The 23,182-nt window shown below is 34.3% G+C and overlaps 1 pseudogene; it reads right to left on the reverse strand.

Moving 5' to 3' along the window:
* Positions 1 to 18,790: 18,790 nt before the first annotated feature.
* LOC141510987 (small ribosomal subunit protein uS2 pseudogene) lies at positions 18,791 to 19,858 on the reverse strand (annotated as a pseudogene).
* Between the last annotated feature and the right edge of the window lie 3,324 nt (positions 19,859 to 23,182).

The raw sequence follows: 23,182 nt of genomic DNA on the forward strand, positions 1-23,182 counted from the left end.
TACACATATCAATAACTAAATAAAAAATAAGTAGATAAACAAAATAAATAAAATCATTTAGAGCTTAAAAGATCTTAGAAGGGGTGGCTAGGTGATGCAGTGAATAAAGCCCTGGAGTCAGGAGTACCTGGGTTCAAATCTGGCCTCAGACACTTAATAATTACCTAGCTATGTGGCCCTGGGCAAGCCAATTAACCCCATTTGCCTTGCAAAAACCTAAAAAAAAATCTTAGAAGCCATTTACAGATAAAGAAACTGAAGTCCAAGAAGTTAAATGACTTAGAATCAATCTATGAGTGAACAATTATTAAGCACTGTGCCAAACCAGAGTTAAAAATGGAGGCAAAAGACAAATCCCTGACCTCAAGGAGTTTGCAATCTAATGGGGGAGACAATACACACATAAAAATGTGCAAAGTGAGCAATATACTGGATAGAAAGTGTGGGCTGGAAGATGTTACAGCAAACTAGTCAGAGAAGGAGCTGATAGGTAGGAAAAGGAGCTGATAGGTAGGAAAAAAAACGACGAGGAGAGAATGGAACACCAAAAAAACCTTGAGAGAAGAGAGAATTAGGAAAGAGTGCTCAATCATGTCAAAGGCTATAGAAATGTCAGATAATGGTGATTCAGAAAAGACCATAACATTTGGCACTTAAGAGAACATTGAAAATTTTGGAGAGACCAATTTCGGGGGGAATGAAAAGACTGGAAGTCAGATTGTAAAGGTTAAGAATAGAAAAACTGGAGGTACTTAGAGGTACCTATTATAGATGGAATTATATTGCGGAACAGAAAAGACCTAAGACAAGGGTTAGCAGGGGGTGGATAGATCAAGTGATATCCTTGTTTCTTTCTTTTTTTGAATTTTGAAGATAGGAGACATTAGCATATTTGTAGTCACTATGAAATGTCACTGCAAAGGAAGAGATTAGAAAATAAGTGAAAGAGTCTTGGAGGACAAAATCCATTGGATGAGAAGCGTTTGTACAAGTAGAGGAGTTAGCTTTAGTAAGGACTAAGACCATTTCATCATATGAACCAGAAGTGAAAAGATAAAAGTGGCAGAAGGCATCTGAGTGAAAGAAGAGAAAGAGAGAAGAAGGAGTTAATAGTGAATTACCTCATTTTTCCCCTATAAAATATGAAAAAAAGTATCTCTTTTGAAAGTCGGAGGGAGGGAGAACCATGAGAGGTTTGAACATCAGGTTTGGAAGAGCTGTGGAGAGTAGAATAGTAAGTTGATATGAAAAGTACAGCAGGATAGCCTAGCTACAGTGAGAGTCCAGTTGAGGGTGTGGTACATAAATTTATATTGAACCCTGTCACAAGGATTGCATGACTTTCTCCACCTTCATTTGGTGGCAGTTGCACACAAGTGAAGATGAAAAATTAAGAGTGATACAAGGCTAAGCTTTGGTTGGGTATAATTGGTGAAATGATGAGGGGACTAAGGATTCAAGGCAATGTAGAGTTGAATTGATTCACTAAAGGAGGTAGAGAGAAGACAAATGAATACATGAAATTATGAAGTCATACAAAGTCAAGGGACTGGAAGTCACAGTATGAAGAGTAGGGTTTGTAAGGGATGCATCATAAGGTCACAAATTTAGTTCTTGAAATTAATTTAGAAGTCCTTGAGTACATTTCCACTTAGCTTGATAGAAAGGAACCTGAGGCCCAGAGATGTGGAGTGACTTTTCAGATAGTAAGCATCTAAAGGTAGTATTTGAATTCAGTTCATACTAGTTTTAAGTCCAGTGTCCTTTCTATTATATTTCCATGTAACAATGAGGCATTCAAGGTATCTGTGAATTTACTAAGCTTTCATTTCCTTTTGCAGATAACTCACTTAAAATTTTACAGTGACCTTTCTCTGCTTTGTGGTATTTGCAGTCTATGCTATTTATTTCCTTGTAATGCTTAGCAACAATTCAATTTTAAGTTCTTTGAGGGCATAGTTCATATTTTATGTCTCTTTAAATCTCTATCATCACACAGGGCGCTTTGCACACAGTGGGTGATAATGATGACAATGAAAATAATGGCTATGATGAGAACATGGAAAGCTAACTGAACTCTAAACTCCTTTGAATTTTCAATTTCTACCATGTCTATATTTTTGTGCTTCCTCCTTTCTATAGTTCCATGGTACTGGTCCTAATGAACACCATTTTGTACTCCTTTTTTTAAAATGGAATTTCTATTCCCACCTGAACTAGATATGTTAAACTGTTAATAGCCTCCCCAGAGTTTTCCTTTGTTATAATGTCCTTAGTAATTTCATTACAGTGTCTAGAAATACCACAATTTCTTGCTTATGCAGAAGAAACTCTCAATGGCCATGTCTACATGATGAAAACAAGATGTTACAGGAAGAAATTAAATGGAGATCATTTCTTACCAGAAGAATTAGAATAGCCTGCATAAATATTTTGTTAAATGTTGTCCTCTGCCATAACAAAGTGATGTTTCCAACAGAATGTTTAATTAAAATCTAATTCAGATAGGCCAGATCCCAAATGACATGCTAGCTTACTGGTATTTCTGGAAACACTGTCCCTACCAGGAGAATATGAACTCCTAGAAGTCAGAGATTATGATTTTTGTTTGTGGTCATCTTGTTGTGTACCCAGAAGATCTAGTGTGGGGTTTTGCAAAACATGGACTTAAACAATTTTTGTTGGACATAACTATTGGATAACTAATTCTTTTGTCACTGCTTTTTGATATATGAGATGGAACATGAAAAAGTTCATAGATAACAAATACTATGACTGTTCTTATCATTCAGTGCCTTAGTAATAATAAATAACTAACTGATTCCATGAATTAACTTTTATTAATAGAATCCTAGTCTAATCAGAACAAGGAGACTGAGATAATCCTCCAGAGTACTGAAAGCATTTGCAATTTTCAGCAGTACAGGTATACCACTTTGTGCACAAGAAGATTTAGGAAATTTTTTTTTATTCATATGACATCACAGGATTATATATTTGAAAGGCATATAGTCCAAGCACGTTATTTTGCACTTGAGGAAACTGAAGCCTGGGAAGTTGACACTTACTGAAATGATTAGTAAGTGCTAGATTAAAGCTAGACTATAGGCCAAGGTAAATTCAGCTCCAAACTATTCTGAGCTTCTAATGCCAAGGTCTGGAAGACAGTTTGTTCACCATGGGATGGATTTCCATTGCAATCTGAGCTACTTGCCTAGGGTCTAATTTGAGTAATGAGGAAGGCCAGCTAAGTGGTGCAGTGGATAGAACATCAGCTGGGTGTGTCAGGAAGAGGGGAGTTCAAATCCAGCCTCAGACACTTGACATTAAATGGATGACCTTGGACAAGTCATTTAATCCTGTTTGCCTCAAATCTGGGGCCATCTCTAGGCATCCTGATGCATATCTGACTACTGGACCCAGATGGCTCTGGAAGAGAAAGTAAGGTAGATGACTTAGCCCAGAACTCCCTCACTCAAATCCAATTCATGTTCTTGTCTTGGCATCACCTCCTTGATGTCATGGTCTTCTTTGAGAACGAAGGACATACATCATCATCACCATCAAATGACACCAAATTCCTTAGTTATAGTTCTGAATAGAGCAAAGCTTCTTGATAGCAAGGACTGTTTTTTTTTTTATTTTAAAGTGCTTAACAGTGTACCTTGCATACAATAAACAATTAAAAATGCATTTTTGGATTGAAAACTAAAATGATATGGGAACAACCAGTCAATTTATTTATTTATTTTGATTAAAATATATTTTATTTATTTTTCCAACTAAATTCAACAGTAGTTTTCAACAATCATTTTTGCAAGGTTTTGAGTTTATATTTTTCTCCCTCCTTTCCTCTACTCCCCCCTCCTCCTAAGAGAAAACAACCTAATATAGGCTATACATATATAACCACACTAAACATAGATCCATATTAATCATGTTGTGAAAGAAGAATCAAATTGGAATGGAAAAACAAAAAAAAACATTAAAGAGGAAGGAAAAGCATAATGCCTAAGACAACTTTTAAAAACTGAAGATAGTGAGCTTTAGTCTATAATTTAAACTCCACAGTTACTTCTCTGGATATGGATGATATTTTCCATCACATGTCTTTTAGAATTGTATTTAATTATTGTGCTGCTGAAATGATTAGGTTCATCATAATTGATCATGACTTAATGTTGCTGTTAATGTGTATAATGTTCTTTTGGTTCTGCTCACTTCACTCAACATTAGATCATGCAAGTCTTTTCAGGCTATGCTGAAGTTCCATCCTTCAGAACAATCGGGAAACTAGTCAATTTAATAAAAAAAACAAACCCGTCAAGCAGGCTGTTGTTATTGGTCTAAGTGTAGTTGTAATTGAGAAGTATAATCTTTGGAAGACAATATAGAATTATTGGCAAGGGTGCAAGCTTTGCATAGAGGAGTACTTCAGATTCCAAGTCATTTATGCCCCATTTTTATCTGGTGACCTTGGCAGTTTCATTTTCCTCATCTGCAAAATTAAGTAGAGATATAGCATGGTTTATTGAATAGAGAATGGCCCTAGGGTTGGGAAGACCCAAGTTAAATTCCTGGCACTAAAGCATACCATCCATTGTTCTAGTAGCATTCTAGAATTCTAAGCATTGTCATTGATCCCCATTTATGGAGAGAATTTGCCACAATAGTAGAATGCTCTATTGGTGAAGTTAGAGGTCAAACTAAAATAGAAATAGAAATAATAATTCTTCAGAAAAAAGAACTAATAGGATTCTGAGACTCAAATGAGATAATATATGGTATTTTGAAAATAAATTTCAATTAATAATAATTGTGACATCTCTGTTATGTGGTCACCTGTGTCACCAGTGTTCTGTGATGTACAAATACCCACCAAGATAAACGGCATGAAAACAATTATATACTAATTGAACATTGACTACTAATTTCCCATAAGGCAATAATTAGTCACCATGCATGGTACACTATGAACTGTGTTTCTCATTGAGGTTAACTACAACAGTAAAAATTAGAATGGGAACCGTGAATAGCAACTGCTTTCCAGTGGAAAAGGAGATGTGTTAGGGCTCCTTACAACCTTGTTATTTGTCTATAAAGTTATTTAACTTCTCTAGGCCTTGATATCTTCATCTATACAATAAGACACCTATAGTAAAAGTTTATGTCTTCCAATTTTAAGTCCAGTTTTTAATTGATTTTTCCCCAAAATTTGAGCTTCTAATATATTTAGCCTTCCTTTACAATGTTAAACCTCTAAAGGAAGCATGAAGATTACCTATTTCATTTGACTTATGGAAAATTAAATGTTCATTGAATAAATAAGTTTAGTAGTCACTCCACTGTAAATAAAGTGAAAAAAACTTTGTGCTTTGATAAAGTAATTAAGTGAAAAATCCATCAGTTGTACACCAAGGGTAAACAGGATCTGGGTATATCCGAAATCAAAGACATCTCAACTATGTGTGACTGGAAGTCTTCTGATTAAGTAAGGAAATTTATAACAACCCATGGAAATCTAAATCAGAACTCTAAAGAGTTGAGTGCCTGGAATCAGAATGAAGTGTTCCATTATAATCCCCTGGGGCATATTCAGTTAAGGTGGGGGAAATAATCTGGAAAGAATCTCACTAGCTTTGCTATCAGTATCTCCCCCTAATCTCTTTACCTCTGGAGAGCCTCTTGAACTTCAGAAGTTTGGAAGATATTTGACTTTACCTATTCTTATTATTAGTATCCTAAAAGAATGTTTGGAACTGGCTACTGAAGAATATGGCTTCAAGGATTTGGGATTCAAAGATGATCTAGGCAAGACAAGAAAAGGCAGATTCAGGACAATATACTAAAGCTATATCAATAACTAAGGGAAACCAACATGCTGAGGGAGGATTTCCAGGAAAAGGACATCTAGAAGTTATGACAACTTCTACAAATTGTCATCTTTCATGTTCTACTCTCTCTTGTTTGATCATGAACATTTCCTCACTTTATAGATCTGCAGAAAATCTTTTCTGTCTTATCTAATTTGCTTATAATATCACTCTTTGTCTATATCATATACTAATTTTGATCTTATCTTGATTTTTGATATTAGGTGTTGATTCATGCATGGTTTCTGCCAGATTGCCTTCCAGTTTTCTTAGAGGAATTTGTTATCAAATAGTATGTTCTTGTCCCAATAGCTTGTAACTTTAGGTTTACCAAACATAAGATTATCGTACTCCTAAATGTTGTTTATCTTTTCCATTGATAAACCAATTTATTTCTTATCCAATACCAATTCGCCTTTTCTAGAAATTTCTAAGAAATATATTTCTAAAAATGTGCTTCTCACTTCTATCTTTAACTTATTGACAATCAACATAGTATACAGTAAAAGATAATACTCCCTGAAGTCCATTTTCAGTCTCACCTCTTCGTCTAAATTTTTCCTTCTGGACCCCTACAGATTTTGCTTTCAGATAGGTGTTTCGGAGTGAGAGCGATTTGATGCTGCAAATAAACAATTCTGTTCTGACAATTCTTGCTTGACACATGAGTTTAGGAAGTGGAGAAAAAGTGAAGGGATTGGTTTATAAAAAGGAATTAGTGTCAAAACTTCTAAAAATTAAAATAAAATTAAAAGTAAGATTACAAGAAATAGGACAGTGATATTATTGGACCATAGATTTAGAACTAAAATGGAATTTGAAGTTGACAAGTTTATTTCCCATCATTTGTCAGATAAAGAATTAAGACCCCAGCATGTGTGAAATTAACTAAGATTATACAAGGAGTGAATGGCAAAAAAAAGTGGATTTAGATTGAATACTGCTTTAAATGAGGGGGCATATGTGTTTCACCAATACTTATAGCATTGGTCTTACTAAAAATTACTGGGGATGGGTATTTTGAATTAACAAATGATTAGATAAACAAATAATTGATTTACTCAAGGGAAAAAACTTTATTGAATGCATTGGTTCTATGACTTAATTGGTTCAATCTATTAATTAGTTTGTTGTAATGTCCACCTCACCTAGTCTTAATTTTTTTTGTCATTCCATGATTTTTTAAAATTCCATGATTTTTTAAAATATTTTCTTTATTTTCTTTCATTACAGATTTTAAAATATGCACATACATATATATATAGATATATATATATATATAATTTTAGGATATTTAATTTCCATTCAAGTTTTCATAAAGTGATTCTTGATTAGGATCTGGGGGCAAGCTATTGTTTAGCTAAATAGCATATATCATGTTACAAAAGTCTACATTAAAGATCAAAAAATGTTATATAGAGAGTTTATAATGCCTAGAAAACTGAATTCTGGACCCACCCTTTCTGTCTTTTAGTTCAAATGTATGCTGTTTTTTAGAATCAGTCAATCATAAAAACAAAATTATTCTTGATCTTGGGACATATTGACTGAAGGAATCTTATCCCAAGGGGGAATTTAGTCTATGACTCTTTAGTATGGCCAACAGTCCCAAATTTTACCACTATCAGTCCTCATTTAGTGAAGATAGTAGAGAGAATGGAAAGTAGTGTGAAAAGAAGAGGGGCATCAAGGTGATGGTCCTTTATTTATACTAGACTAAGACCAAAAGAAGGAACATGTTGAAGCCTTCTGTAGGGAGAAACAATGGTCCTCATATCAAATCACTAAAGTAAAGCTGCAGGTATCTTATCCTACTCAGAACTGTGGGTTTCTTGAACATATAAGTAAATCCTGTGATCCACTGTGAAAACATTTCTCAAAAAATACAATCCTTCATTGCTCTTGGAAAAAGAGGAAAACCAAAAGAGCATTATTTTATAGAGAGGGAAACTGAGGGAAAGATGAAAATACTGTTGTTGCAAGTTATTTGCAGAATATGGAGATGGGAAGAGACTCTTGACCTTCATTTTTGTACTTTAATCATTTTCATCTCTCCCAGAGAAGTTTATAAGCAGTTTAGATACTGGCAACAGGAATATCAAATGCTAGAATTTTTGTGGTTCTGATTTATTTGCTGTTCATTTAAGGGTGTGACTCTGTCCTCAAAGTAATTTGCACATGCCAAAATATGCTTCCAACTGCCAAGAAAATACATAAATCTCATGCTTTCATTGTGCAGAAATGTAAGACTTTGGGTTCAAAACAAAGAGTTTCTGGATTTTTCATAGTAATGGAAAGGGTTTTAGAAATATATTACATTTGCATGCATGTGCATATATATTTCTATATGTATGTGCACGTCTATATGTATGTATGCATATGTATCAAATTATCCCCCTTACTCCCCTCCCTCAGTCAAAGGCTAGCTGTTTTTTTTTTTAATCAGGCTGCAAAATGTACTACTGGTACAAATAAAATATTTGGTTGGTGACTCTAAGCATTAAGACTGTATTACTTTTGACATTAATTCTCCTGGAGTGAATGTGGGAGTGGTTGGTGAGAGGGGATATTGCTCTGAGGCATTTTTTAATGAAACAATAAAATAAAAATTCCTCATTAGGTGTTCTCTTTGCTTTATTTCAGATCAGTTGTTATTTTAGGATTGTATGATAGTATAGTTCTAGACAAGACAGTTCTGGAATGTGTTATCTGTGACTGTCCCAACTGGTTATCAGATGAGAAGCCTTAAAGAACATGGGCTGATCTGGGTTCCAGCAGCCCCTTGACGATATTTGAATATTCTTCCAGCTTCTAACATTCCTTAATATTTTTAGAATCATTGGTTCAGTTCACCTTAGTTCATCAAATGTTCATATTATCTTCATTAAAAAGAGCAGCATGAAACCTAGGTATTGGGTGAGAGACAAAGTTTGAATAGGCCTTTGCCTTTGTAGAGTTTGTAATTTAGTGGAGAAAGATATTACCCCTAGAAAAACAATTAAAATAGAAAATAATTTATGAAAAATGGATCAAAAAAGTGTAAGCAATATGCTAAATGAAAAAGGAGGAATACATTATAAACTGTATTTTCTTTCAAAACAGAAAGAATGAAAGGAAACTTTCTAGAGCAAATGATACTTAAGTTGGCATTTAAAGATGGTTAGGAATTAAATGGCTCCAAGGAGAAAAGAATTACATGTATAGGGAATTGAGGGTAAAAAATATGACACATCTGTAAAATTCAAGTACTAAGTTCACATGGAGGTAGGACATGAAGTGGGTGTGGGTGAGAATAGAAAATGGCAGCATCCAGATTGTGAAATCCTTGAGTAACACAGTAAGATAACTGAAATATACTTAGTAAACAGGAAATAACCACACAAAAAAATTTAAGTGGTAGATTTGTGCCTAACAAGACTTCTGGGTAGGTGGTATATGGGAAGGCTAGATTGAGATGAAGAGGTAGAGAGAATTATCATTTGTATGCCATTAAAAGAATCCAAGATAACCATAAGATGATAAATATATTAGATAAAGAGATAGATAAGTAGATAGATAAATAGGTTAGATAGATATCTAGACAGACAGACAGATTAGGCAGATAGATTGGATAGATGATATATGGATGGATGATTAGATAGATAGGTAGATAAATAATTGAAAAAGACCTTAGATATTACTTGGTCTACCTCTTAATTCATAGTTGAAAAAATTCAATAGACCAAGAAAGGGTAAAGGAATTGCTGAAAGTCACACGGGTGGTGAGTGATAGAATCAGGATTTGGAAACTGTTCACCTGACTCAAAAGCTTTTCCACTTCATACAGTGGGAATATTGATGGCAGGTTAATGAAATAGATTTTGCAAAAGTCAAGCCTGTAGAACTTGATACTTGATTAAAATAGAGAGAAAGTGTAGAATCAAAGATAATACCAAGTCTTGAACATGCTGATAGAAAAATGAAATGAATACACTTATTAAGAAATTTAACAATTTGATTGGGCCCAAATTTAGTGACTGGTCCTGGTGAGATTTCCAGATAGATTTGTCTTTTGTTTTGTCTAAACTACCAGAAAATATTCATGCTATCAACTGAGATCATAGTTAAAAATTTACATTTATATACTTTTTAACTTGTGTCAGGCATATTATGCTTATTATTTCATTTGATCTTCACAACAACCCTGGTAGGCAAATGCCATTATTAATTCCATTTTACAGATGAGGAAATTAAGGCCATCAGATGTGAAGAGATTTGCCTAGGGTCACATACCCAGGAAATGTCTGAGTGTGGATTTGAAGTTAGGTCTTTCTGTTTCCAGATTTCAGAGTTCTGTCTACTGTGCAACCTAACTTTCTACATACTTTCCTTTCAAATTTAAAATACTTTCTTTCAAAGGCAAAGTTGTGAGGTAAGTGAAGTTGTTCTTTTTATTGCAAATTATATCTTGTCTCCAAACTTGTCAATTCGCCCTCCTCTATGCAAATTAATATCTATTTCCTCATCTTCTCTATCAAATATAACATTTCTTTGAACTATTTTTAAGCGTAATGTTATAGTGTTAATTTATATTAATCTCCAGATATTTTGCACTAAGGTGAAAATCTATTATCCCAGGAAGAATAGTCACCTATTTCAGTGAAAAGAATCTTGACTGCAGAATCAAAGAATCTGGGTTCACATTCCAGGGCTACAAGTTATTGTCTGTGTGACCTTGAGCAAGTCACATCTCTTCTCAATGGCCTCAATTTCTCCATGTATAAAATGATGCTGGATTAAACGAATCCTTATGAATCTCTACTTTTCAAATCTATGATACTAAAAATAAAAATAAAAACTAAAATACAATCTGATACTGTGAAATTTGCATTTGAAAGAGAATTTATATAGCCAAGCTTTATCCAAAAAGATTCAATTCCCAGATATCTATTGGTTAGAAGATAAGGTCAGTGAGTAAGAAAACTTTTGTGATTTACCTCTCAAATAAGATTACAGAAGATCATTGTGTTTTTTAATGCTAGTCTAGTCTCCATCATATTCTCCATTTTTTGTCTTTCTAATACTAAGTTCCTATTGCACACATAGAAAACTTTAGTGGAGATTGAATTCCATGGATCATGGACCAGATCGCTCCTGTCAATTTCCAGGGTTACCTATGGCTCAATACTGAAAGAGTGTGACACTTTAATATGCAAAACCTTCTCATATTGGCTACTAGGCAGATGGAGACTATTTGAGTTGAAGAAAAATCAAAGCAAAGATGAAATTCCATTCAATAGACTCCAGAGTACTTCAGATTCTCTCTTTTTTTTTAAGCATCACTCTTCTGGGATAATATAACAGTAGGTATAATTATATTCATTTTCTCTTCTTCCTGAGTTTCCCAGATCAATTTTCCCCCAAGGTATTTCCTTTTTTTAATTTCAAAACCATTCCCTATTTACCATCAAGATTTTTCCCATTTAAAGTTCCTGCATTAGATCAGGAGGCAAAATAAGTTTTTTTTTTTTAAATTAAATAAATGATAAATAGATAGAGAGATAGATAAATAGATAAGGACAGAAAAATAGAATTTTCACAGTGGAAAAAGAGTGATAGTGTGAAAAGAGTGAAGATAAGGGTTGGGCCCTGAGTTGGACAGGAGCTTCATTGAAAAAGGTAAACTGGGGGCAGCTAGGTGGCGTAGTGGATAAAGCACCGGCCCTGGAGTCAGGAGTACCTGGGTTCAAATCCAGTCTCAGACTCTTAATAATTACCTAGCTGTGTGGCCTTGGGCAAGCCACTTAACCCCTTTTGCCTTGCAAAAAAAAAAAACCCTAAAAAAAAGGTAAACTGAGTATCTTTCCATTACAACTTAAAATCTGTTTTGGAGTTTCTTGGGGATGGTGGTAGTGGTTGTTTTTTTTTTATAAATCCATTTTGAAATAGAATTTTTAATCCTATTAAAATGCACTTGGACATTCTGGAGGTTGAAACCAGAGTACCATGTTTCTTCAATTTTTATAGTCTATATAAGCATAAATTTCTTAAATTCAGAGAGACCTCATAAAAGTGGATCCAATTATATAAGGAAGCCATTTTTATGGGAGGTTTGTAGGTGAAAAGTGAATGTGACTCTGGTAAACAGTGTTTCTTCTTTCTTTTTAAGGAAAGCCTCCTATTATAGTGTAATTTTTGTTTTTACTAATTTTGGTTCTTAAGCAAATATATGTTTGAAAACTATTAAAATTTAGCTAAATTATAATTTAAAAGACATAAATTGCAAAGATGTTGGGAAGAAATATTAAAAATGAATTAATCTGGGCCATAAGAGCTCATTCATTGCATCTCTATACTATGTATAATTTAATTTCACAGTGCAAAAGATTTTATAGGTTTAACATTCCAAAGCCAAATGCATTATAATCTAATTAGATATTGCCTAGACTCCCCATTATTCTTATTTCTTTATATATCTTACATGTTTTGCACTATGTGGTTGTGAAATGTAATAGTTAAGAACTCATCCAGGTCTAATTTTAAGTGCAGAAAGTATTGTTGATTTATACTTAATTTTCAATATATACTAATATTTGGACTCAAATATTGCAGTATCTTTATAATTCCATCTTGCACCAAGATTCATATCATAGCAACTCATTGTGGATGTTTAGAGGAGAACATTAGAATGGGTTGTTAATAAGAATTATGATTACTGTCATATACTTTTTTCCAAGAACATTAATTTACTATATCCTAATATAGTACAACAGTAGTATAACATGAAATATTACTTGAAGGACACAAAAAATAATAGTCCCTGTGCCAACAATCCAAATAATACAATTTTAACATGCAGAATTTACAAATATATGTGGTTAATATGCTTAGCATAACAGAAGTTTTGTTTTCAAAAATATTTTTAGAGCCAAAATTTGATAATAAATCTCTAGAGCATGATGCATTACAATTCAGTGTGATATACAATTCAATTCAATTCCATAAACATTTATTAGGGGAGAAGTTTGGATGCTGTAGGCACTGTGTTCAATGTTAGTGATACAGTAGCAAGAATAAAACTAGTCCTGTCCTTACAGGATTTACCCTCTACAGGAGGAAGCAATCTATCTATCTATCTATCTATCTATCTATCTATCTATCTATCTATCTATCTATCTATCTATCTATCTATCTTTGTATCTATCTATCTATCTATCTATCTATCTATCTATCTATCTATCTATCTACTGAAAAATAATATAAAATGTATCCAAAGGCACAAACTGTGTAACAATCCTATTCTTCTTCGTATTTTGAATTATCTGGGATTGTTGATACTTAAAAATAAGTTTAAAAGTATGTAAAATAAATACAATTTTTTTTTTTGGAGAAAGGAGCTACCATCTGGGGCCTTAGGAAAAACCTCACAACCTGTTCCCAGTATATGACAGGCCACTAAATATAAAATGATGCTGCTTTGTAAAAGTTATAATAGTAAAAGTTATGGCAAAATCTTATATAAGTTGAGAGCTAGCTATTGAAAATCACTTGTGATGGCATGAAGATAAAATTGTGTGTATGTATTCTATTTTCCAAGCCTATTTTAGACCATTCATTTACACAATGGGTAACAAAGGTAACTTGTTTAATCTCTCTGTGTTTCCATTTCCCAATCTACAAAGTAAGAGAATTAGAATAAAGTAGCTTCCAACTCTAGGAGTATGGGATAGAAATAATCTCATTTTAGCTCTGATACCTTAGGTCAGTAAGAATATTTTTTTTAATTTAATCAAATAATCTGAACCAAGGCCTGTAAAATGGATCAAATCAATATGTATAAAATGGAAATACTATCTTAGACCTGTAGAGAGAGGTTTTGAAAATCTGGATTAGAGTGACTGGAAATAGCATGGCATGCTCAGTATATCATTGAGGAGAAAAGAAAGACCTGAACTGTAGCAGAGAAGGGAAATATTAAGGAAAGTCAAGCAACAGACTGAGGGAATTTCCAAAAAAATGATCAGCTCTTTCTACAGATTTCCTTTCTGATTTCTGTCTGTTTAGATACCATAAAACCCTGCTTTTCCAGTGTTTCCAATAAGCCAACATTTTGTTCCAATACTAAAAAAGTCATTACACTAGACCATTCTTCGTAAAGCCAAAAAGGATGTAAGTAGACCTTAGAGACCATTCTATTACCCACCCCATGTTTGAATCAGCTTATTGTAACAATGTGTTAAATCTATGATCAAATGATCAATCAATAAATAAGCATTTATTAAATACCTACTATTTCAGACACTATTCTAGGCACTGAGGATACAAAAGAAAAAGCCTCCAGTATATTATTATCTAGCTGGAAAAGACAACCTGTATTTAAATACAGAATTATTGACATGAAATAATCAGCTAAATTGCTTCTTTTCTGAACTTATGTTACTTTTAATCTTCTAGGATGCAATTTTAATTTTATTTCTATAAATATTTCTATTATTTATATAAATATTTAATTTCCATATCACACAGGTCAATTGATCTTATTATGGTTGATAGCATTCTTGTAGGAAGATGAAATACCATGACTAAAATGGCAGTCATTTTCTGACATGATTGATGGACTACAGGAGAGTCCCCAAAGGAAGACACTCACATAGGCCCAATGTCTACAGGTAAAGTAGTGCTCTTTCTAACTATGGAATCACCTCATAAGGAACTCCTGGAAGACAGTCAATATCAGACAGTAGACATTTAATGTGGTAGGCAGCTAGACAAACCAACTGCCAATAAAGAATAGACTTCAGACAATGGTGTTCAGAGAATGCATGATCTGTATCCTCTGGTGCTTAGTGTTGGTAGAGTTATGTAGGCGATTATGGCCTTGCTAAACTCTACCATGCATACAAGCACAGCCGCAAAAATGTATCCTTTCATGAAACAATAATCCTAAACAGACATTGTTCCATACAGTGTAAAGAATTTGCTTTTCCCTAGGCTGTAGGGATATGGTTGGGGGAAAAAAGATAGAAAATGTTCTAAATACAAACTGTAAGGAACAATATGTTATTTATTCTTTAACATCCAAGAGAACTGAGCAGTAACAAAAACCTTGTGGACTCCAGTTGAAGATGCAATTGGCAAAGCATAGCGCTATGAACAAGATCATTCAACCCCCAAGCTGGATTTCAGAATTGTGATGAGGAAGGGGAAAATTCATTGTACTCTGAGCTGGTCAAATCACAGCTCAAACATTGTGTCCAGCTCTGGATAGATAATTGGAAGAACCCTGGAAATTGTGAGTAGTGAAGGGCCTAGATATCAGAATTGATCAAAGGATTAAGGAATATTTCTCTTGGAGAAGATAAGACATGATGGGGGAAAGGGGAGAGGAAGACTGAGAGTGAGATATGATGTCATTTATCTGAAAGGCCATCAGATGGAAACGCAATTGACCTTATTTAGGTGGGCCTTAGAGGATAACATTATCTTCAACTTCACTGTCATCACCATAGCAACACAGTGCTTTAAGATTTACAAAACTTTTAAAAACAATTCCTAATTTTATTTTCATCACTCTGGGGGGAGCAAATGTATTATTATCCCAATTCCACCATTATGACACATGACAAAAGTTATCTGGAAAAAGGGTAAAAACATCACTTGTGCAAAAATATGTATAGCAGCCCTGTTTATGGTGGCAAAGAATTGGAAATCAAGTAAATGTCCTTCAATTGGGGAATGGCTTAATAAACTGTGGTATATGCATGTCATGGGACACTATTGTTCTATTAGAAACCAGAAGGGATGGGAATTCAAGGAAGCCTGCAAGGATTTGCATGAATTGATGCTGAGTGAGATGAGCAGAACCAGAAAAACACTGTATACCCTAACAGCAACATAGGGGTGATGTTCAACCTTGAAGGACTTGCTCATTCCATCAGTGCAACAATTGGGAACAGTCTGTAAAGGAGAGTGCCATCTGTATCCAGATAAAGAGCCGTGGAGTTTGAACAAAGTTCGAGGACTATTCCCTTTAATTTAGGAAAAAACCCAGATATCTTATTGTCTGATCTTGTTACCTCTTAGACTTCTTGTCTCTTCCTTAAGGATATGATTTCTCTCTCATCACACTCAATTTGGACCTATGTACAACATGGAAACAAAGTAAAGACTGACAGATTGCTTTCCGTGGGGGCTGGGGTTGGGGGAGGGAAGTAAGATTGGGGGGAAAATTGTAAAACTCAAATAATATCTTTAATTAAAAAAAAAACCAAAAGTTATCTGATATACCCAGGGTCACACTGCTTGTAAATTTCTGAAGCCATGAAGTCTGGCCATCTTAGGTCTTTCTGACTCCAGATTCATTGCTCTTCTTAGCAGAGCCAGGAAATATGGGTAAAGTTGAAAAGAAGACTAATTTATACCTAATAAAAAGGAAGAAAAACTTTTGAATAATTAGACCTATCCAAACATTAAATTAGTTACATAAGGAAGAAATAGTTGGTTTCTCCTTACCAGATGTCAAAATGACCACTTGCCCTGGATAGTAACAAGAATTTTTTTGTTGAAGTACAAGTTGGCCTAGGTTGCCTCTGGGATAATTTCCATTTATGAGTTTCTATGATTCTTTCATCACAAAGGACTGAAATAACATTATTAGTAGTGTAGAAGAAATTAAGAAATGAAAAGGATAAGAGGATTGAAGATTACTTAAAAATGTTGCTTTAGAATATCATGAATACTTTCTTTTGGAAAGGAATCAAAAGATATTTACCATAGAGAACACTAAATAGTGTTTTGTCTCTTCAAAATATTCTCCAATTCCTTGAATAATGGAAAAGAAGAAATATACTCAAATTAATGAAGCAAACAGATAGAACTAAATTCAACAAATAAGTTAAATTGTTGGCCAAGATTTAATGACATGAAATTCAATAGAAACAAATGCAAATCCTGCATTTGGATTCAAAAAACGAATGTACACATATTAAATGAGGACTTTGTGGTAAGACACATATTCATGTACAAAGTAATTGAGTGTTTAGTTGAATGAAAGGTGATGATGATGGTGATGATGGTGACAGTGGGAATGGTAATAATAATAATATAGTCAAAATATGATGCCTTAAGTTTTCTAGAATATTTTTATTATAGCATTTGCTCAATATGAACAATCTGATGTCATGACATTTCTAAAATGAAGCCTTAGGATACAGTCATACTAATATGGTGTTCACAACAAGAAGATTTAGTCCTATTTAATTTGCTCCATTCAGACTATGTCTAATTATTTTGTTCTTGATGTCTCATTGTAGAGACAATATTAATAGAACAGTGCATTTCCTGAAAAAAGAACAAAAAAAAGAAGGGACTTAGATTCATACCATTTGAGATTTAATTGAAATAAATGGATTGTTTATTCTAGAGGAAATAAAATTCTAGGGAAGCATGATAGCTGCATTCAATCATAGAAGTGCTATCAAACAGAAATACAAAGTCTTTTCACGTAGTGATGATGATGATTGTCTTTCATTATTAAAAAAATTAAATTTATTTATTTATTTTCATTCATATGTTCATGCATATTTCCAAGGTAAAAAATTTCCCTCCATCCTCCCATCTCACCCTTGTCCCCTCAGCAGGGAACAGTCGGGTAAGCATTTTACATATATATTTTGTTAAACATATTTACAAATTAGTAATTTTTGGTATAAGGAATTAGGATTAAGGGAAAGAGATACATAAGAGATAATTTTTGTAAAGTGTTCATCAAATTTGGAAGGGTGGATAATATAGTCCCTCACCAGTCAAATACAGTTGTTCTAGCTCTCTGGACTGCTAAGAGGAGCTGCCTCCATCAAGGTTGCTCATCTCATAATGTTGTTGATGTGTACCTTGTTCTCTTGGTTCTAATCTCTTTGCTCAGCATCAGATCCCATAAATCATTCCATGCTTCCCTAGAATCTGACCATTTATGATTTCTTATAGAACAATAGTATTCTATAATATTCATGTACCATAACTTGTTTAGCCATTTCCCAACAGATGAGTATTCCTTCAAATTCCAATTATTTGCCACTACAAAAAGAACTGCTGTGAATATTTTGGAACATATGGGACTTTTCCCATTTTTTATAATTTTTTCTGGATATAGACCTGGAATTGTAATTGCTGGATCAATGCCTATGAATATATTTATTGTTCTTTGGGCATAGACCCATATAGCTCTCTAGAGTGGTTGGATCCATTCACAACTCTACCAGCAATGCCTCAATGTCCCAGTCCTTCCACAACCTCAATTTCTTTTTCTGAAATGGGGTTAAGTAATTTATTTCCTCTTCTGTTAATCTGGGCAGTTTGCATTTTTGTAAATATCCATTTCACTCAAGTTATCCAATTTATTGGCATACAGTTTGACAAAGTAGCTCCAAGATATCACTTAATTTACTCCTCATTAGTTCACCCTTTGAATTTTTGATGCTGGTATTTTGGTTATCTTCTTAAATTTTTTTAAAAATCAGATTAACCAAAGGTTTGTCTATTTTATTTGCTTTTTCATAAAACTAACATTTAGTTTTGTATATGATATCATTTAGTTTCTCACTTTCAATTTTCTTAATCTTTCCCTTGATTTTCAGAATTTTTATTTGATATTTAATTGGGGATGTTTAATTTGTTATTTTCTAGCTTTTTTTTAGATGTATACCTAATTTATTGATCTCCTCTTTTATATTTTATTCATAAAGGCATTTAGAGATATAAAGTTCCCCCTCATAATTGCCTTGGCTGCATCCCATAAATTTTGGTATGATGTCTCATTATTATTTTCTTGGAAATAATTATTGATTATTTTTATTATTTGCTATTTGATCCATCCATAAGTTAAGATAATTTAATTTCTCTCTTTTTTTAAGAAACCAATGTTTATTTTCCATCCGCAGTTTTCCAACACTATTAGAGCATCTGGGTAAAACTTAGGACCACTCTTTGGTAGTTCCTACACATTCAGTGGCCTGAGCAGTAGGAGCTGCAGACCAGTCCTCAGTAGCTGGCTGAGCACTCCAATCTTCAGTAGGGAACTGCTGAATGGGCACAGATGGCACCTGGATGCCCTCAGACCAATCAGCCACCTCTGACTGAGCAGCAGTGAATTCTGGGGCAGGTGCAGTCCATTCACCCTGAAATTCCTCCTTTGTCACTGCCTTCTCAGCTGCGGCTTGCTCTTCCTTTTCAATCTCCTCTGGATCTCTGTAGAAGTAAAAATCAGGCATGACCTCCCATGGGTGTTCTCGGGAGATTGTACCACACATCCGCAGGACTTCTCGGGCCAGCATCCGCCACATCAGACCCACTGAGTGAGCTCCCTTGTTGTTACATGGAATGGCAATGTCCACATAGTGAAGTGGGGAGTCTGTGTTGCACCGTGCAATGGTTGGAAGGTTAACATATGATGCTTCAGTCAAAGGCTGATGATCTGCACGAGGATCAGTGACCACCAAGAGGCTCCCTGAAAACTGCCTGGATCTGGTTAGTGAAGGTGCCCGGGGTGAAGCATCCAGCAATAGGTGTGGCGCCAGTGGCAGCAGCAAATTTCAGAACAGCTCTCTGGCCAGTGTTCCTGGATGAGATGACACTAACATCAGCTGGATTTTCAATGGCAACAATGGCACAAGCTGCCAGCAGAAGCTTTTCCCAAGTTCTCTTCAAATTAATGATAATAGATGCCGTCACTCTTCCTTTTGTAGATATACTGTTCCATCTGGAAGTCCAAATTGGTGCCACCCAAATGGGTGCCTGCAGCGAGGAATTTGAGGACATCCTCCTCCTTTATCTGCAAGACATCCAGGGCTCCGGACATTGTGAAAGTTTCCCTTGAAAGTTACGACGGAGACCGTGAACAACTCCGTATGGACCCCTCTTCTGGGCAGCGCGGAAAGGAGATAATTTAATTTCTAATTAGTTCATGGTTTATCTTTTCCTGACCCTTCATACATGTAATTTTATTGCCACATAGTCTAAGAAGTGTGTATTTATTATTTCTGTCTTTCTGCATTTGGTTATAAGACTTTTGTGCCCTAGTACATGGTCAGTTTTGGTGAATGTGCCATGTACTGCTAAGAAATGTTTATTCTTTTCTATCCTCATTAAGTTTTCTCCAGAGGTCTATCATATATAAATTTTCTAATATTTCATTCACCTTCTTAACTTCCTTCTTGTTTATTTTATTAGATTTATCTAGTTCTGAAAGAGGGAGATTGAGGTCTCCCATAATTAAAGTTTTGCTATCTATGTTTCCTTGTAATTCACTCAGCTTTTCCTCTAGGAATGTGGATGCTATACCACCAGATGAATACATGTTTAATAAGGCTATAGCTTCATAACTAATGATACCTTTCAACCACTCTCATTCTTGAAAAAGACAATAGAATCAAGAAAATGATGCCATGACATGCAAGTGAACTGGATTTGATTGGGGGGGGCAGGGTTAACACTTTCTGCTTTGGAGCCATCTGGATCCAGTGCTCAGATATGAATCAGGAAGACAGGAGATAGCTCAGGATATGAAGGAATGTGATGTCTTTCTAGATAGTGGAGGATTTCCAATGGAGGTTGACCGATCACTTGCTGAGGTTTCTGTAGAGGGGTTTTTGTCAAGTATTGGTGGAGTAAATGGTTTCTGAAGTTCTTGCAAGCTTTGAGATTCTGTGTGTGTCTAAACTCCATATCTTTATATTTGTTTACAAAGCACAACAGAAAAATAAACTGATGAAATATTATAATCAATAATTTTCAATAAGACAATTAAAAGTATTTGAAATCAAAATATATTTGTAGAAAGAAAGGAATTAATTCAGATTATCTGTAGGAGAATTGTCAATGAAACTTAATGGAGGACAAAAGAAGGTCAACAAATGATCTATTTCTAGTACTTTGGGATTCTATCACCTCAAGACAATGCAATAATTCAACAGTTGACAACTGGAGAGAAGACTATGACATTTATTATGATGGTCATACCTGACCAAATATATAAGATGTATAAAATCTGTCCTGCTACACTAACTCATTGAATATCTAAATTACAAATATTATTATCCCCATTTGATAGATTTGGAAACTGAGGATCACAGAGGTTATAAACTGTCCATTCTCATCACTCACTCTGCCAAGCCTTTGGACCCTTAAGAAGTTATCTAGTATTTATGTTCTTAGTGATATAAAACATGACATGTAACCCTTGATCTACATGAACTAAGCCCCAATTTTTGCTCGATCATATTAACCAGAATAAAAATTGCATAGCTCTCTCAGACACAAGAGACTTGTTATTCATGTGCTGAATAAAGGACACGAAATTTCAAAAATTGACCTGAAATTAAGAGTGTGCTGGAGGAACTATATGTGGTTTATAACAGCTAATTAGTAAAATTTCAGGATATCTTCAAGAAAGGAAAAACTAAAATTAGGACTTGATTTATTATTGTGTTTCTGTCTAGCCTTAAAAAGTGATAGAAATCATCCTGGTGGTGTAGTCTAAATTCAAAGTGTGTCCTGTGTATGTTTTTTCCTAAAGACATAATTATTGAACATTTATCAGCACACTTCTAGCATCCCTATTGACAGAAACCTGAAGTTTATCTGTAAATGCTTTTCCCTGCTGAGAGCTTATATTTACTTTTCAAAATATTCTTTTAAAAAAAAATCTCTTGATTTTGACTCAACTTATTTTCTCCCAGATCTTGGTCCACATTTGGAACATATATTTTCCTGGTTTATAGCAGTTATGTGGTTGCTATTTGTCAGAACTGGTTTTCAAATATACGTCCCCTGAGTTTAGCCCAGAATTTAGTTCACTTTATTCAATATCATGAAATTTATGCTTGGGACAAAATAATTTTAAAGATATTCATGTAACTGGAAAGAAGACCTAACAAAAAAACAACCCTGCCTAGAACCACTTTTCTTGTAATATATCTGTATCTATATTGACATATCAATATCTATATATCTAAATCTCTCTCTCTCTCTCTCTCTCTCTCTCTCTCTCTCTCTCTCTCTCTCTCTCTCATCTATCTACATATAAAACTCAGCCAACTACTAGTTCATTGAGCTCAGGATCATCATTTTTCAGATCCTGCTTTCTTCTAGGAAATTTGAATAAGTCTTATGATTGTTATGTAGCAAAGTTACGTGTCCTTAAGATGAAGGATTACCATATTGGTGCCATTTTATTTCATCCTTCAAACTACATTTGAAATACAAGACTTCTGTCCCATTTTGGTTACTAGATTTACTTTTTCCCTTTGCCTTCTACTTTAGAGTAGTTCCCCTTTTTAATTCTCACTTTTTTGGGGACCTTAGTCCATCTGCAGTAGACCTATCATTTTTCATTCATTTGGCCTTCTCCTAAATTAATTTCTCTGAATGTACTCCTTGCTCCCATTTCCTCTTCCCTTGTGAGACCTTCAAACAGATTTCTCTCTCCTGAGGACAGATAGTCTTTCTTGTACCCTTTCTTCAGGAAGAACTGTTTAGAATTTCCTTTTTTTGGCTGCATCTCTTGTTCTTCCCTAAAGAATTGAAGATTTTTTTATTTACTAATCATTTCAGAAAAATATTCATGCTTTTAGAAAATTTTTCCCTCTAGTTTAATGTGAATCTCTCACCATTTTGTCCTTTTATCTCATATTTTAGGTCTTTTTGAAACATTTATTTTGGTAAATATCCAATTGGAGACTTGAATCTTGGACAAAATTTTCAGATATCTAATTATGTGACCTTAAGCAAATTATTTATTTTTTTCTAGATTAGATAATCAATGCTTTCCCTTATATGCCTGAGATGTTATGGCATTGATTGCTTCTTCATTTAGTCAGGTCCACTGAAGCTACTATAACAATGTTTGGCCTTTGTCCTCAAAGAATTCCATGGCATCAGGGAAGTGATGCCATGACAAGCACATGAATTAGATTTGAGTGAGGAATGTGCTGTACTATTTATTAGTATATACATGTGGAGTGTATAGGGAGTTTAGGGAGGATTAGCACTTCTGGTAAGAGGGTTTCCACGTCTTTTTCAGGTTTGCTCATCCAACTTTGGTATATACCTCTCCTCCAACTCTCATCTGTGTTTCCAAGAAACTATAGAATGAGCAGCAGATACATCCCAATAAAATTATCTTGGCAGATAGGCTAAACAGGTTGATATGCCTCAACCCTATTGTTGAGTTAAGGGGATGTCTATCCAAAGCATGTAAAGACTTCCCTGGTTGAATGAGTGGATAAAAACAATTTGTTCCAATGACCATGAAGATGACTGAAGAAGTCATTGGA

This window comes from Macrotis lagotis, chromosome 2, assembly GCF_037893015.1.
Source record: "Macrotis lagotis isolate mMagLag1 chromosome 2, bilby.v1.9.chrom.fasta, whole genome shotgun sequence".
Classification (NCBI taxonomy): domain Eukaryota; kingdom Metazoa; phylum Chordata; class Mammalia; order Peramelemorphia; family Peramelidae; genus Macrotis; species Macrotis lagotis.